The sequence below is a fragment of the Neophocaena asiaeorientalis genome, unplaced genomic scaffold, assembly GCF_003031525.2.
Source record: "Neophocaena asiaeorientalis asiaeorientalis breed wild unplaced genomic scaffold, Neophocaena_asiaeorientalis_V1.1 scaffold150, whole genome shotgun sequence".
Lineage (NCBI taxonomy): Eukaryota > Metazoa > Chordata > Mammalia > Artiodactyla > Phocoenidae > Neophocaena > Neophocaena asiaeorientalis.
Genome location: NW_020176571.1, coordinates 5,070,375 through 5,081,861, shown reverse-complemented (window position 1 = coordinate 5,081,861; position 11,487 = coordinate 5,070,375).

Here is an 11,487-nt window from a genome sequence, read left to right as displayed (position 1 = left end):
CCAGTGACAATTTGCTTTCATCAGATTGTCAAGGATGCTGGTGAGGACCAGGGAACAGAAAGCTTTGACACTTCATGCACTGCTGGCAGGAGGGTAGACCGGGGCAGAGGCTCTGCAGAGAAATCTGGGAATAGTGAGCACAAAGTATGCTTTTACCTAAGGACTCAAGCCCTGGTCACAGGAGGACGTGAACAGAGTTGGATAGAGTCCAGGTCTACATCCCCAGGGGCCTGGACCAGTGAAAAGGGTGGGGCACCATGGAACACAATGCCGTGGTAGTCAGAACCAAGACTTGAAAGGACATACAGCATCCCGGGCAGATCTTTTTTTTTTTTTTTTGGTGGTATGCGGGCCTCTCACTGTCGTGGCCTCTCCCGTTGCGGAGCACAGGCTCCGGACGCGCAGGCTCAGCGGCCATGGCTCACGGGTCCAGCCGCTCCACGGCATGTGGGATCTTCCCGGACCGGGGCACGAACCCACGTCCCCTGCATCAGCAGGCGGACTCCAACCACTGCGCCACCAGGGAAGCCCAAGTGTGGCATTTTTTGACGTCCCCTTAATTTTTTTTTTAATTTATTTATTTTATTTATTTATTTTTGGCTCCATTGGGTCTTCGTTGCTGTGCAAGGGGTTTCTCTAGTTGCGGCGAGCAGGGGCTACTCTTTGTTGCGGCGCTTCTCATTGCGGTGGCTTCTTTTATTGCAGAGCACGGGCTCTAGAGCACAGGCTCAGTAGTTGTGACGCATGGGCTTAGTTGCTCCACGGCATGAGGGATCTTCCCTGACCAGGGCGCGATCCCGTGTCCCCTGCATTGGCAGGCAGATTCTTAACCACTGTGCCACCAGGGAAGCCCAGATATTGGTGTTTTTTTTTGCGGTACGCGGGCCTCTCACTGTTGTGGACTCTCCCGTTGCGGAGCACAGGCTCCGGACGCCCAGGCTCAGCAGCCATGGCTCACGGGCCCAGCCGCTCCACGGCATGTGGGATCTTCCCGGACCGGGGCACGAACCCACGTCCCCTGCATCGGCAGGCGGACTCTCAACCACTGCGCCACCAGGGAAGCCCCAGATATTGGTTTTAAGAGACCAATGCTAGCTGGTTTTTAAGAGACCCTGAAAAATAAAATTACATCATGTAGGCACTTGCATGTGTGCCTTGATGTATATTTACAGGAGGGAGGTTGTATTTTTAAGAAATAATTAGGCAGTGCAGAATTAGGAAGGGCAGGCCATGGGCAAGGGTGCTCCAGGGTGCAAAATAAAGGAGGGCTGGGATGCCATGGGGGAAGACGCAGGGAATTTCATCAGCCAGCTACTGCTGCATAACAAGCAACCCAGAAACAACCACTTAGCATCCCTCACAAGTTCACGGGGCAAGGCACTGTGCTGCTGGTCTGATCCAGGCTTGACTGATCTTGGCTGAGCTGTTGGTTCGTGTGTCTGGTGCTTGGCTGGCTGTTGGCTGATCTAGAATGGCCTTGGCTGGCCCACTCCCACTGTGCCATGTGTCCCATCCTCCAACAGGCTAGCCTAGGGCTACCTTCATGTCAGTGACAGGGACCTAAGAAGGAGAAAGGATTGTGCAAGGCCTTTTGTAACCCGGGCTCCGGATTCACACATTGATACTTCGAGAGCATCCTTTTGACCAAAGGCACCACCAAGCCAGCCCAAATTTAAGGAGTAGGAGGCTAGGCTCCACCTCTTGAAATAGGTGTGTGAATTTACAGTACGTTGCAAAGGACTTGGATACAGGATTGGGTGAACTGGGGCTGTTTTTGCAGTCAATCTACCTCAGGCGGTAACTCTGTTTTTCCTCACTTGTCAAACAGGGTCCTCATGATATGTCGTAGCAACAGGGAATGGACTAGCCCCAGGGGACAAGCAGGGGCCTGGACACCAGGAAGAAGGTCCTCTGCTTCCTGTAATTCCTGAGGATGCTGCGTCCTGGGGCTTCTCCTCCCTTTGTGGATGTTCCCTGGGCGTGGGCATCAGAAACTCACAGCCCTCTGGATGGACCCTGGACACCAGCCAGCAGCGTCTCCTCGCTTTACAGAAAACTGAGGCCCAGAGAAGGGAAGTGAGTTGATGAAGGTCACACAGCTACTGTTCCCTGCAGGAGAATCTAGAGATTTTTGGAGGGATGGGAAGTCTCTTCTTTTTGACTTTTAAATTGTAAAGTGAGGGAGGAAGTCAAACTTACTAGGTTGTAGGAAAACATTTTAGAAATGAGACACAGATTTCAGTACTGCATAGGGTACGGATGTGATTTACAAAAGGAGAGAAAACTAAGGTCGTGGATGTTGGGAGCCCATCCCAGTGTCCCCGAGCTGCCTGCCTGGCAGGAACCCTAATGGCATCTGATCTCAAAGTACTTATTTTTCAGCAGGTTATACTTGAAGGAAAAAAATGGCATGGTTTTTCTTTCCTGATTCAGGTCCCTTCCTTAAGGCCCCACTCCACTCCACCATGTTACATTTTCTCCATCTCTTCCTCAAAGAAAATACACACCCCAGGTCTTCAACACCATTCATTTGTTCAACATAATAAAACGTATTTATTGAACGCCTGCGATGTGCTGGACAGTCTTCGAGGTGCTGGTAATAATGCGGCCAAAAGAGCAGACACAGTCCCTGTTCCCAAAGTGCCTGCATTGTCACCGGCAGAAGGATATCGGAAGGGGGAACAGCGGGACGGTGGCAGTGACACTGGGTGGTCAGGGAAGCCCCCTGGGGGAGGTGACCTTGAAAGTTGCAATCTGAAAGACAAGAAGGAGATGGCTCCGTGGAAATCCGAGGAGACAGATTCCAGGTGGACAGACCAGCCAGCACGAGCCTCCCTAACAAACCCAGGAGGGGAAGATTCCATCCGCATCTCAGCCTAACCTGTCACCTCTAACACGGAGCAGGTTTTGCTCTCCAAACAAAGAGGTGTTTTGTTGTTTTTTTAACCTTGCCCTATATGAAAACGCACTGTCAGAGTTGGCTTCGAAACCATTTGCTAGGCTGATGGGGATTAAAGAGAAGGTCCCGGTGTCCTGATGGCCGTGAGTGGAGCGAGCGCCCTGGTGTGTGGGGCAAGAAAGAGTTGGGACCTGGGACCGCATCTAATTTCCCCTCCACCCCAGTAACAAGATCTCAGCTACTTGACAAGCGGTCCCTCTCCCCGCCCCATCATCCCTGCCCCATGGAATTCTTGGGCAGAACAGCTGCGCTGGGGTCTCAGTTTTCAATGAAACCATAAAATACTCCTGCGGGTCCTTGAGAGGATGGCATTTATGACTGGGGTGGGCCAGCTTCCCTGCTCAGACACCCCCTCCCCAATTCCCAGGCTCACCAGATGCCCACATGTCCCCCAGCCTGCTCTTAAACCTCTGGGAATGGCAGCATGGGTGCCTCAGAAAGTCCGAGCCCAGAGCACGCTGGCGGAGGAAAACGACAGGCAGATCTAGGGAACAGGAGGACCTTTGCCAAGAAGCACAAGAAGCCATCCAGCAGGGCACCCGCTTTTGTCCTGCACCTCAACTAGAACGCCCACCACCTACCCCAGGCACACAGCTGCCTCGGGGAGGATGCTCTCTGGCTTGAGGACAGGAAAGCCCTCACTGGCTCTGAGAGGGGGAGCGGGTGTGACCCACATTCCTCTCACCCTCCCTGCCCCTGCCCTGAGCCTTCAACCTTGGCCAGGGCTGATTTACCAGGAAGCTAAGAAGCTTCAAATCCCCTCACTTGCTCCAGCCCCTTCCAAAAGTTGAGAGGGGCCTTAGCAAATGATTGACGTGTTACATGGTTTCAAAAACCTTGTAAAAGTAAGATGAAAATTACTCTGATATTAAGAAACAAAGAGTAACAAAAAATTTCAGATCACACTAAAGTATTAATTCATTAAGAGGAAGAAATAAATTTCCAATAGAAATGATACGTTTCCTATAGAAGTGATGAGTAGGCTCTTAGATTGTTATATAATCCAATTAAAGGAAAGGAATTAATTATATGTTCGTATTGGAAAAAGGATTTTCCTTCTTTTGCTGATTCAACGTAAACTGCTATCACTGATAAAGATAACATAATCTTACGGTAGGAACAGCGACGGCAGACTGGTTAATGAGCATTTAAGATTAATCACCACCTTAAAAAAATAAAAAGAGACGTCCTGACATTTTTCAGCTGCTATGTGGAAGAACCTTAAGAGAGGTTTTCCAAAATTTGGTAACAATTCCGAAAATGTACTGTTATTACCAAGGATACAACCTGAAAAGAACTTCCCTGAAATATTAATATTAAAAAACAAATTTTGATAAGTCATGTTACAGGAGAAGCTCACTTCTCTTTCTCTCTCTCTATAGAAAATAATATTATAAAACTATTGTCAGATATGAAGAATATGCAGACAAAAAATCGGGGAAATAAAGTAATATAGACGTATTGCCAGGCAGTTAATGAAACTCTTAGTACTTGGTTTTCTATATTTTCTGATATTTACTTGTACCTGTAAGATTTTAACATTTATAATTTCTCTGATTTATTTTTCTTCTTTAAGTACCTGTATTCATTTGCTAGGGCTGCCATAACAAAGGGCTTGATCTGGGGGCTTAATTTAGGGAATGTATTGCTTTACAATCCTGGAGGCTAGAAGTCCAAGATCAACGTGTCGGCTGGGTTGGTTTCTTCTAAGAGCCATGAGGGAAGGATGAGGCCTTTCTCCTTGGCTTGTAGATGGCTGCTTTCCTCCCATGTCTTTAAATGGTTCATTCCCTCTCTCTCTCTCTCTCTCTTTCTCTCTCTCTCTCCTAACTTCCTCTTCTATAAGGGTACCAGTCAGATTGGATTAGGGCCCACCCTAATAACCTCATTTTAACTAAATCACTTCTTTAAAGACCCTATGTCCAAATACATTCTCATCCTGAAGTACAGGGGGTTAGGACTTCCACACTTGAAATAGAGGAGGGGGCACAGTTCAGTCCAGAACAGTAATCCCATCTTGTGTTATTTACTCAGGGGAATCCACATATTTTTATAAAGTTTTAAGCACCAGAAAAATCTGGATCCAGACACGTGCGTGTCTCTTTTGTTCTTAGAATCACCTCTTCTGAAGTTCGTCACCTCTTGCATACGAGAAGTCTTTGCAATTCAACAGACATTGTTGAGGACCTACTGTGTGCCAGCACCGCTCACACTGCGACCTCAGCAAGGATGGCCACGCCCTGCTTCCCCAATGCCCAGGTGTGCTGAGTGCAGGAGCAGGGTCAGCTTCACAGGAGTGGGACGTGGGCCGTGACACCGGGCCCTGCACGCAGGAGGGCTCTGCGCTTGGGGTTTGAGGTTTGCTGTCACCATCTTGAAATTCTTAATTATTTGCCTTTCGCATGGGTCCCTGCAAATTCTGCAGCCAATCCTGGGGCAGGAAACTTATGCAGCTTCTGGTTACAGCCAGGTTAGCTCTAGAAGGCTGGTTAGGGTTTTCCCTTGCAAAAAAGTAGGCGATGAGCACCCTAGGAAGGAGAATCAGCGTGTGCCAGGACGTGGGCAAGAGCCAGGGAGCACCGCGTGTGTAATCTAGAATCCTCCCTCATCGTGAGTCCAAGGAAACGAGCTGTGTGTGGGGAGCGTTCCGGTTTGACTCTCCCCAGGGTTCAGCATCTTCATCTCCAAAGGGGGAAATTCACAAATCCAAGGGTCCAGACGTCACACACAAGCCTCCTCTTCTTTTCTGGCATCACTTTCGAGCCAGAGCAGGGAGACATCCTGTGTGTGACGAAGGTTGTGGTCAGGGAAGGATCCAGAAGGGCAGGGGAGCAGAAGTGCCATGCCAGGGCGTGGAGGTGAGCTGGTCTCAGAAATAGGAACTCAATCAGTGGGGCCGTTCTCAGCGTTCCTGAGAGAGGGACATGGCCAGAAAAGGGGTTGGGCGACACTGTCAATGATCCCAAGTACCCAGCCAGAGGGCTTGGGACTCTGAACGGTGGGGGCTCCTGGAAGCATCTGATGGAAGTGGCATCTGATGAAAATTCGTGTCTGGGAGAAATCCCACACAGCTCCTTTCAAGGCTGGATCACAGAGAGGAAAGCCAGCTCCGCTGAGGGCTCCTTAGGGTGGGGTGAGACGCTGCCTCGCCTGCCTCTCAGCACCGGACACACCATGCAGTGGAATCCACGGGGCAGCCAGGAGCCTCCTGCTCCTAAGGCCACCGGAGCTGAGCTCTGTCTTCTTCCCCCTGCCCTCCGGAGGAATTGCAGCCCGGCTGCCCTGGGGTGAGAAGGGAAGCCGAGGTTGCCAGCCCGGAACAGGGCCTGTGGGTTCCAGAGGCTGAGCGAGGTCGCACAGCCCACCCCAAGGAGGCTGACTCCACTGTGCTGACAGTCACACTGACACACACGAAGCAGGGTTATGTCAAAAGTTCAGGAGGAAGGATGACAGGATGAGGGGGAGAGGAAGCAACGCGGACAGCGCAGCTACCCTGGGACTGAGACCCAGCATCGGACTTCCAGCTGCAGGAAACCAGGAAGGGTAGTGACTAGAGCTGGCCCTCCCTCCCGGCCCAGGGGACTAGGGAGTGGGCAGAGTGATGCTGAGTGATGGGTCAAGCCCAGATGAGGGATGGAGTGGCCCCACTGCATCCCGAGTCTCTCATCTTCCTTCTCCAAACCTGCCAGGACGCCCCCACCCCACGTCTTCCCCTTCACTGTGACTCCAAGCAAGTCCATCCTCCAGAGAGGATGTAACAGAGCATCCTCGGACCTGCAGTGGGACCACCGCAGGGCTGTTCCCACTCCAGGCAGGCCTGGGTCTGCACAGATGCAGCGGGGCAGCCAGTGCCGGTGGTCCAGGGCAGCCAGTGCCGAAGCATGGAGAGACGAAGCTTGGAGTCCTTGCTGACTGATGAGGCACATCTGTTGAAGGCCCTTCTCCTGATTTAACTCCCACAGGACACAGGTACTCCTCTTCTGTAGGACTAGGTCCAAGCTGCCATGGCTTGGCCCTTGATGTCCTTAATCTTTATATCCCAACAACGCAAACCTATCAGTTGGCTTGAGGCAAAGAGCCCTTTATCTGTGCCCTAATGACAAGCTGTCATGGAAGCTGTTGGAACTCTGATCACATTGCATCACGGCTGTATGTGTCCATCTCTCCAGGAGGCTGCGCTGCATCTGTATCCCCAGGCGGGGGTCCAACGTGGAGCTGGTGCTGGGGAGGAGGGAAGGGACATGGCCCATCTGAGGGTGCGCAGTGGGACCGGGGCTCCAGGGTTCATACCCGCAGCTCCTGACGGGCATGCTGGGCTCTGCTTTTCTGCCTCTGTCTGTCTCGCCTCTGGCTAAACTGAAAGCACCAGGCTGGGGTAGTTCCTCGCCAGCAGCTGGAGCACGGGCAGAGAAAGGGGGATGCAGCAAAGGAAGCCCTGGGACATCAGGACTCCTCCGCTTCATGACCTCCTTACCCATCCCATTGGACTGCGCTTTCAAGAGCCTAGGGTTTGTTTTTTTTTTTCTTGCGGAACGTGGGCCTCTCACTGTTGTGGCCTCTCCCGTTGCGGAGCACAGGCTCCGGACGCGCAGGCTCAGAGGCCATGGCTCACGGGCCCAGCCGCTCCGCAGCATGTGGGATCTTCCCGGACCGGGGCACGAACTCGCGTCCCCTACATCAGCAGGCAGACTCTCAACCAGTGCGCCACCAGGGAAGCCCCCTAGGGTATTTTTATAAGGCTTTAGTAAGCTTCCAGATTCGGTCTGCACTTAAAAATCAAAAGTGCTAGAAGATTGACTTAGAATGCAGCGTGAGGGATTTGGGCAAGAAAAAGAGACTTTTCCCTCAAATGGGGGTGGTGGTGAGCAGCCAGGCATGTGCGTCTATGTGTTGGGGCCAGCTGGCTGGGTCCCATCTCTCCGGGGGTTGGGACGGGGCAACCAGTGTCAGGGGAGCTTCCGGGATGCCACGTGGGCCGCCAAGTGATTTTCGTGTGTGTTTGCCTTCCATCCTGACGACACCCAGTGAGGTGGGCAGAGCAGGTGTCGGGCTCAAAGGTTTTATGAAAATACCCAACAACTGCTGTGCTGGTTACTAATAACTGCGGTCCCAAGCCCCCGAGGGATCTCCCACTACCCATTCCGTTCCCTGGGGGTCTGCAGGAACTCTCTCTTCTCAGACTCTCAAAGAAGGCCCAGCGGATGCCCCCACGACCCTGCTCTAGCCGATCGCTCTCCACTGGCCCACGCTGCCTGTTCCAGCTACAATTTTCACTGTCACCCTGAGAGGTAGTTCCTATCATCAGCATCATTTTATAGGACACCGGAGACCGAATGAAATCAGGAAACTCGCCCCCATGATGACGGGTCACATGATTATGAAGGAAGGTGGAGTAAAGGAGGACGCTCTCGACTGGATGACAGAAGATCTGGTTCTCATCCCCATTCTGCCCTGCATATTAGCTGTGTGTCGTTGGCGGGCTTGCCTCACCTCTCTGAATCTAGCTGGTTTTAGTAGGCTGTGGTGGGAAGCGGCTCTAATGGCCTTTTTGGAGCTTCTCAGAGACCACTCTGCTGGCCTCTCCTTCCATACTATTTCAAAGCTGGCCCCCTTCCGCGTCTGTAAGGTAGGCTGGGTCCGCTCCCACGACACTGTGTAACTGATTAGGAATGTTTTTTTTTTTTTTTTTTTAGATGTTGGGGGTAGGAGTTTATTTATTTATTTATTTTTGCAGTGTTGGGTCTTCGTTTCTGTGCGAGGGCTGTCTCTAGTTGTAGCAAGCGGGGGCCACTCTTCATCGCAGTGCACGGGCCTCTCACTATCACGGTCTCTCTTGTTGCAGAGCAGACTCCAGACGTGCAGGCTCAGTAGTTGTGGCCACGGGCCTAGTTGCTCCGCAGCACGTGGGATCCTCCCAGAGCAGGGCTCGAACCCGTGTCCCCTGCATTAGCAGGCAGACTCTCAACCACTGCGCCACCAGGGAAGCCCAGGAATGTTTTTAGACCTACTTTTCAGGAAGCAAACCTGAGGGTTGTGGAGTACAAATGACTCAACTATAGTCCTAAGAAAAATCACTGTGGTGGGATCTCAGGGGTAGCTTTCTTGAAGCACGTCTTAGATGAAAAGAAAGTTCTCTCAGAGTATCAGAACCAGAAACCTAGCCTTGGGGTGGGCAAACCTCCCCACCTACCCTGGTTGGGGAGCTGCCAGCAGGAGCCAGAGGCACAGGAATTCAGGGGGAGTGGCCCTGACCATGCTGCCCCCCTTGCCCCCACCTTTTAGCATCTGGAGGGCACCAGGGCAGCAGGAGGGAGGGACCAGTCTTGTTTCTCTGGAATGAAACAGGTTTGACAGGGAGAAAAGTCCCTCTGAGGGTGGGGAGGCTGGTGAAGCAACACTGCAACATGCTGGTGTCTTAGGGGAGAAGGGGGGACTGAGGTCCCGAGAGAAAGCTTCACCCTGAGAAACACAGGGATGGGTCATGGACTGGGCCCTGTTTGTGCTTCTACTGCCAAAGCCTGACTTACGATTTTTTGTTAAAGATCCTTTGCTTTAATGAGGCCCGTTCATTGCTCAGGGTATACGAACATGTGTTTGACTTCCCTTAGGCATACTGACATTTCACATCTTGAATTTCACAGCAGCAAGCATTTTCATCCTGAAAATATATAGTGTCTCACCCCCTCCCCCATCGCCCTGCCCCCAACTGCCTGTCTACCCCACGTTCCTTCTCTATCCTTTTCACTGTTTTCCATCAATGTCTGCTGAGTGGTTAGCGTTCCCTGAAATTATTTTATATGCAGATTTGCTTATTTCTTTCTAATTTTTTTCTGTTACACCCTCTAGACAAGAAGCTCCATTAAGGTGCGAGCCTCACCTGCCGGGTTGTCACTATACTGATCAATGTCTAGGAGGAGAGTGGGCACTTAGTAGGTCTCTATCGACATTGGTTGAATGGACGTGAGCTTGAATGGATGACAAATGCTCAACCAGTACATGGTGTTCTTTATCTAAGAGGCGTAAACACAGCCCTGACTCCTGGCCTTGTGTTTTGTTTCCCTTTACTCACGTGTAAAAGCTGTTTTCTTCCAAGTCGAGTCCTCCCCCCAATAATTCATCAATGTAATAACGGTGTCTCGAATGTTTGCACTGAAAAGGACATTACGATTCTAGATTGTTGAGCTTCCTGTCTCCCAGAAATACTCATCCACCTCGTCATACCCATCCACGTAACTAAAGAGTCATGCAACCTTCCATCCTGTCCCTGAGGTTGACCCAAATCCTTCCTGTTGTAGCTCCAGTTTATTAAGGGGATTCATTCATCTGTTTGTATAACAGATACTGACTGCCTACTGAGAGCTTAGCACCCAGCATCCGGGATATGATTCTGACAAAACCACCATGATAGCTCCCTAGGGATGTCAAAGCCAAATGGGGTGACATATCAAACAAGGACTTACGCCAATACCCAGACACCTGTCATTTCAGTCGTGTTATGTGATATAAATGTTGTGTGCCAGGACGACATAAAAGGATGGGGTAGGCTAGACTCTAATGAACTCAGGAAGACATGTCAGGAAAGGACCCCCACGGAAAAGGGATGGATGAACTGAGGTCTGGATTTATAAACTGAGGACTTTGTAAACTGAGCAGGGGGCAGCCAGACAAAGGGAGCAGGGGACAGAGGACCGGCACCCAGACGTGTCTGGAAGCCCCGGAGCAGAGTGGGGCTTGGCTCCTTCCAGGATCCTCCTAAGAGAGAAGGATCTTTTCTTTTCCTGATTGACCAATAAGCTTTCAAGGAGCCTGCCAACAACTGGCAAAGGTCCTAGCCCGGAAAATAGAACCCCACTGGGTCCTTTTGGGCCAGAATCTTCAGAGTTTGGCTTCCCAACATCTGATTTTTCCTTTAAAATGTAACCTGACATGTCTCCAACAGCCGCAGCCTAGAACTGACCACTGAGCAACACTGCCACGGAGTGATGCTGGCGATGCGTATTATTTCAGTCTTCCGTGTCATCTCCAGTGGAGGTCTGACCACAAATCCCTAGAGGAGTCCGGATTCTACAACCCGATTTGCTTCCACTAAGCTTAGGCTAGACCCATTTGTAAATGGAGAGGGCTCACCTGTGCTGGATTATTTCGAGATGAGTAAGAGATGTTCTTTGATAATTTCAAGCCTGCTTCTGTCTTGACAATGAGTTGCCTTTTGGAAATCTCTACTATCCCATGGGTACCTCAAACTCCTTACCTATCATTCCTGTCCTCAAACCCACTCGTCTTGCAGTCTTCCTGACTTTCATCTAGAATCATCACGCCTCCAGAACACAGTGGCCATCCTCCTTCTGTCTTCCCCTCTCATCTTCCACGTCCAACTGGTTACCAAATCCGATTGATGCCATCTGAAAAGCGCTCCTCTTATCCTGAGTTTCTCTCTGCTCCCTCTGCTTTATCCTAGTCTGGATCCTCCCTTTTATATATATATATATATATATTTTTTTTTTTTTTTTCTTTTTTTCTTGAAGAGG